This window comes from Lactuca sativa, chromosome 5 (assembly GCF_002870075.4).
Source record: "Lactuca sativa cultivar Salinas chromosome 5, Lsat_Salinas_v11, whole genome shotgun sequence".
Lineage (NCBI taxonomy): Eukaryota > Viridiplantae > Streptophyta > Magnoliopsida > Asterales > Asteraceae > Lactuca > Lactuca sativa.
Window position 1 is genome coordinate 5,982,937 of NC_056627.2, and position 6,614 is coordinate 5,989,550.

The 6,614-nt window shown below is 40.4% G+C and overlaps 1 non-coding gene across 1 annotated transcript; it reads right to left on the reverse strand.

Moving 5' to 3' along the window:
• Positions 1-3,033: 3,033 nt before the first annotated feature.
• LOC111889649 (small nucleolar RNA R71) lies at positions 3,034-3,140 on the reverse strand. The gene has a single exon (XR_002849604.1). It is a non-coding gene; the product is annotated as a small nucleolar RNA R71 (small nucleolar RNA).
• Between the last annotated feature and the right edge of the window lie 3,474 nt (positions 3,141-6,614).

A 6,614-nucleotide genomic window follows, 5' to 3' on the forward strand; every position in this document is an offset into this window, starting at 1 on the left:
ATCTTACACAAAGTTATTTTTTTTAGTAATTCGGTAATTAGGATTAAGTTTTAGTAATTATTAGTTTTTAGCTTTTTATACAGTAAACTCGCTGAGTGCAGTCAACCCTACTCGGCGAGTCCACTACTGTTTGGCAGTTTTTTTCGTTCTATTTCATTTTTTTGTTCTTTTTACGCGTTTTTTTTCTCTTGTTCTGGTTGCAGTATTTTCATGACCAGAGGATCCAACACTCCTTTGGTTCCCCCCTTTGAAGACCCAGAATCATCGTTGAGGAAAAACATAGGCAGGGACGTTGAAGGCTCGAATACACCTAAGAAGTCACCTTTGACTAGCTTGAAAACTGTTTTCGGGAAGAAGAAGAAGAACAAGAAACTAGGAGAGACCAGCAGTAGAAAGAGTGAAGAAAGTAGGCTAGAAGATATTGAAGACAACCCAAAAGAAGCTGAATTTGAATACGACTATGAAACCGAATACGAAGAGGAAATCGATCAAGAAAGAGACTTGCACAACACCATGGCCAACATTGATGAAGTTCCCATGGGTGAATGGAAGAAGAGGATACGAGATGATACAGGCCTGAGACTTGTGCAACCTGCAATTCCCGCAACTGCCACTTTTGAGCTTAAGGGTCACATTCTTGCTCAACTCAAAGAGATCCCCTTCCACGGAAAAGACCATGAAGATGCTTACTGATGTGTGCATAATTAGTTAGTTATTTAGTATACATTCTTATTCATTTTTAACTAATTATGTGAATAATATGGACAAAAGGTACTTAATATTGTTTAAATTTTGTTTTCAGTCCAAAAGACATGCTTGGGAGTGAAAGGGAGCAAGGAAAAGCAATTAAAGACCAAAGAGTGAAGATTGAGGAACAAAAGTCCATCTACTCGGCGAGTACACGAGTCTACTCGGCGCGTCCAGCTGAATATTCCAGAAGATAGCCACGACTCCTGATCTAAGACGGATAACAACGAGTCTACTCGGCGAGTAGGGTCTGCTACTCGCCAAGTACCCCCTGTTTTGAGATATCTATAAAAATCGAACCTTTATCCGAGGGGAATACACTTTTGGCGATTTTGGAAGATCCTTCTGCGATTAAGGCCACTGGAAGACGCTGAGGAATTCTAATCTCCAACCTTTTGAAGAATTGAAGCAACTAGGTTAATCATTCCACTTAGCTTTAGGATTTAAGTATGTTTAATCTAGTTGAACTTGCTTTTGTGTGTGATTTTACTGCAACTATGAACTAATTTCGTTTTTGTTTCTGTTTGGGGAATACCAAGGAACTCCTATGGTTTAATACTTAGTGTTGATTAATTGTTTATTGGTGATCTATTAAATTAAGTTTGTTAAAGACCCTTATGCATTAATCACGATTATTTTCTGTTAATTGGAAGACAATTAAGCTGCATGAACATCTCTTAGTTGTTAACCTCGTATGTCTATGTGAACACCAATTCATATGCTTAGGAATAATGATTATGAAACTAAGATTAATAAGACAATAATTAGATTAATTGAGCTTGTTTTGAGAAACCATCAAACAAGAGGTTAATTAATTTACTAAATTGATTCACCACTACAAATCTTATTTAATCCAAATCATTAATCTAGGGAATTAATTAGTTTAAACATTTGATCACCGCTTAAATTAGTTAATTGTCTAAGGGCTAGGAGTAATGAACATGAACCTAACCACTTTAATTGGTAGCCAATAACAATTAATCTATCATAAATATAAATAACCATAGGAGTGAATTGGTTGAACCTAAATAGAAACATCTTTATCAAATTTGATGAACTAGTTGTTTGTTTTAGTCATTTAATTAATTAAGTGTTGATTAAGTTTCTAGTCTTGAAAAACTAGAAGAAAAACATTTTACTTTCATTAATTGTTTTAGTTAAAATTAGTTGTTAGTCTAATTTTCCGTTCCCTGAGTTCGACACCTTACTTACTAAACTATACCACTAAAATACAGGTTCACTGCCTTTGTGTGCTAAATATTTTAATAAAAGTAGGGAATAAAACAAGTGCATTTTACACACAACAAGTTTTTGGCGCCGTTGCTGGGGAACGGTTCTAAATAATTAATCTAATTCCTAATTTTTTCGATCCTTTGTGTGAGTCTACTTGCATAAAGTTACTTTAATTCAGTTAGTAGTCAGTAATTAGGTTTTAGTATCTGTTTTAGTTTTAATATTAAGTTTAAATTTTTATCAAAAACACACTGGTACTCGCCGAGTGCAGTCGCACCTACTCGGCGAGTAGCAGCGTAATCAGCAGTTAAATTTTCGATTTCTTTAAGTACAATTTTTTTGTTCTTTTTACGCTTTTATTTTGTTTATTTCAGGACTTTCATCACCAGAGGATCAAACACCCCGTTGGTACCCCTGTTTGAAGACCCCGAAACCGCGTTGAAAAGAAACAAGGGAAAGGACGTAGAGAGTTCAAGTACACCAAAGAAATCACCCTTGTCCAATTTGAAGACTGTTTTTGGGAAAAAGAAGAGCAGCAAATCAGGAGCATCCAGCGTTTCCTTAGTAATCGACGAACCGGCTAAGGAGGATATCGAGTACGAGACCGAGGAAGAAGAGGACCCGACATACGAGCACGAAACCGAATCCGAGGAAGAGTTAGCTGTCACAATGGCTAACATTGATGAAATCCCCATGGGAGAATGGAAGAAGAGGATGCGGGACGAAACTGGCCCGGGACTTGTGCAACCCGCAATTCCCGCGACTGCTACCTTCGAGCTAAAGGGTCATATCCTAGCGCTACTTAAGGAAATACCTTTTTATGGAAAAGACCATGAAGATGCCTACAAACATTTCGATGAAGTCAATAATGTAGCTGATTACTTCAATGTTCCAAATGTGCCCCGCGAGACTCAGCTACTTCGTATGCTTCCGGTGACATTCAAAGGTGCTGCAAAAGACTGGCTCAACTCACTTCCCCCCGGATCAGTTACCACTTGGGCCAAGATGAAAGAAGAATTCATTGATCACTTTTGCCCACCTTCCAAGATAGCCAAGTTGAAGAAGGCCATTGCTAACTTTGAACAACAAGCTGGAGAGTCGCTATATGAAGCATGGGAGGGGTACAAGAGCTTACTAAGAAACTGCCCACACCATGACCTTAACAGCCAGCAAGAAGTATCCATCTTCTATGATGGAGTCAATGTCACAACCAGACAGTTACTAGACTCGCAAGGCCCGCTCACAAAGAAGCCACCCCCGGTGATCAAAGAATTGATTGAAGAATTCTCTAAACACTCTAGAGAATACCACAACCCTAGGCATGATGTCACTAGGGGAGCCGCTTATGCAGCTACTGAAGACTTATCCGTGGTCATGGCTATGCTAAAAACAATAGATAGAAGGATGGATAAGATGGATCAAACAATCCATGCTATTCGGGTGGGTTGTGAAATCTGCAATGGGCCTCACCTCACTAGAGACTGTGATTTAGATGAGAATGGCAACAAGAAGGTGCAAGCGTGTTATTCAAGTGGAGACCGATACGATGAAGACTGGCGCAAACAAAAAGAAAGATTGGCTCCCTTATGAAGAGTACAAGAAAGCCAAGGAGGAAAGGTTTAGGCAAAAAGGGAGAGGATTCTACCAAAAGGAGGAGTCGGTGCAAGAAAGGAAGCCCAACTTGGAAGAAATGCTCACAAAATTTGTAGCTGCTTCAGAAAAAAGACATAGTGACCATGATGCTGCAATTCAAGAAACAAGGACCATGCTAAGGAACCAGCAAGCATCTATCCACAATATAGAGACACAACTTGGGCAACTTGCTCAACAAATCAACCAAAGGTCACCGGGCGAGCTTCCTAGCAAAACTGAAAATAACCCATGAGGCGCGCAAATAAACATTGTCACAACAAGAAGTGGGAAGATAATCACTCCTCTAGCACCTATTCAGACTGAGTTATCCAAGAAATCACAGAAGGAGGAGGCAGAAAAGCAAACAGAAAACCAAGAATTGCACTCTGACAGTTCTACTCGTCGAGCACCACGTATGGACTCGGAGAGTACATCACAAAATCCGATTCCACAGGTTCCTGAAAAACTTTACCAGCCTCCCATGCCATACCCAGCCCGAGCTAAGAAAGAGAAGCAGGAAGAGGAGTATCAGAAGTTTCTAGATCATATCAAGACTCTTCAAATCAACATACCCTTCATTGAAGCCATCATGCAAATGCCCAAGTATGCAAAGTTCCTTAAGGAACTTCTCACCAATAGAAGGAAGATGAAAGAAGTGAAGAAGGTAGTACTCAATGAAAATTGCTCAACTGCTATGCTAAATAAGCTACCAAAGAAGAAAGGTGATCCGGGGAGTTTGACCTTACCTTGCCAATTTGGCAACTTGACCATCATTCATGCCTTAGCCGATTCGGGAGCAAGTGTGAATCTAATGCCATATTTGTTCTTTAAAAAGCTGGATCTCCCGGAACCAAGGCCAATTCGCATGGCAATACACTTGACCAACAAAACAGTCACCTTCCCAAGAGGCATATGCGAAGACATACTAGTCAAGGTGGACAAATTCGTCTTTCCCGCTGATTTTATCATCCTAGACATGGAGGCGGATCCACAAGTGCCAATCATCCTTGGAAGACCCTTCCTCAACACGGTAAGTGCCATAGTAGACATGAGGGACTCAAAACTCACCTTGCGGGTAGGTGAAGATTCAGTCACATTCGGAATGGACCAAGCCATGAAGTATTCAAGGAACAATGACGACACAGCATTCTCACTCGATATGTTAGATGAGTTACTAGAGGAAGGCATAATTGAAGATTCCATCAAGTTCATAGCTGAGGATGAAGAATTTGATCCAGAAACAGACTTGATGGAAATTGAAAGACTGCTGGAAGAAGCCGACTACGAAGAATTGGTAAAGAACACAAACAGTTCTACTCGCCGAGTAGGACCGATATACTCGCCGAGTGCCTCTGAAGAAAAGGCAGAAGTCGTAAATACAGCCAACAACTCGCTGAGTACCCTACCTGCACTCGGCGAGTCCAACAGTCATAGCCAAAAATCGGAGCTTAAAACTTTACCAGATCATTTGGAGTATGCCTTTCTCGAAGAAGGCAACCAAAAGCCAGTAATTATAGCCTCTAACCTGACCAATTCTGAAAAAGAAGAACTTGTGCAATTGTTGAAGAAGCGGAAACGGGCCATAGCATGGAGCATCACCGACATCAAGGGAATAAGTCCATCGTATTGCTCCCACAAGATCAACCTGGAAGAAGGAGCAAAGCCGGTTGTGCAGCACCAAATAATACTGAACCTGAATATGCAAGAAGTAGTCAAGAAGGAGGTGGTCAAGCTTTTAGATGCGGGAATTATATATTCCATTTCCAACAGTCCATGGGTGAGTCCGGTCCAAGTAGTGCCCAAGAAAGGAGGGATGACGGTCATAACCAATGAAAAGAACGAGCTAATTCCGACACGAACGGTAACCGGTTGGAGAGTGTGCATCGATTATCGAAAGCTAAACGATGCCACTCGTAAAGACCATTTTCCCCTACCTTTTATTGATCAAATGCTAGAAAGATTATCGGGCCATAGCTATTATTGCTTTCTAGATGGATTTTCGGGTTATTTTCAAATACTCATAGACCCTATGGACCAAGAAAAGGCCACATTCACTTGCCCAAGTGGGACTTTCGCTTATAGACGCATGCCTTTTGGGTTATGCAATGCACCCGCGACCTTTCAAAGGTGCATGACAGCTATATTCCACGATATGGTGGAAAAATTCATGGAAGTTTTTATGGACGATTTTTCCGTATTTGGATCATCTTTCCATGATTGTCTCACTAATCTTGACTTAATGCTTGCTAGGTGTGAAAAAACCGACTTGGTACTCAATTAGGAGAAATGCCATTTTATGGTCAAGGAGGGTATAGTGTTGGGCCACAAGATTTCCAAAATGGGAATTGAAGTGGATAGGGCAAAGATAGACACTATTGCCAAATTACCCCCACCAACCAATGTGAAGGGCATTAGGAGTTTTCTAGGACATGCGGGTTTTTACCGATGTTTCATAAAAGATTTTTCCAAAATAACTAGACCTCTAACACAACTACTACTAAAAGATGCACCATTTAATTTTACTAAAGAGTGTTTAGAGGCATTTGAATTTTTAAAGGAAAAACTAACTAATGCCCCGATCATTATTGCACCAAATTGGAACTTACCTTTTGAGATTATGTGTGATGCTAGTGACTATGGATTAGGAGCTGTCCTTGGTCAAAGGGTTGATAAGCACTTTCAACCCCTACATTATGCTAGCAAGACTCTAAACCCAGCCCAAGAAAATTATACCACCACTGAAAAAGAATTACTAGCTGTGGTGTATGCCTTTGACAAATTCCGCCCTTATTTGGTTTTATCTAAAATCACTGTTTTTACTGACCACTCGGCTATCAAGTATTTGTTTTCCAAACAGGATGCCAAGCCAAGACTGATATGATGGGTGCTACTTCTTCAAGAATTTGACATAGAGATACGAGACAAGAAGGGAATGGAGAATGTGGTAGCTGACCACTTGTCAAGGCTTGAAAACCCACAATTGCAAGAAGATAAAGTTGGAG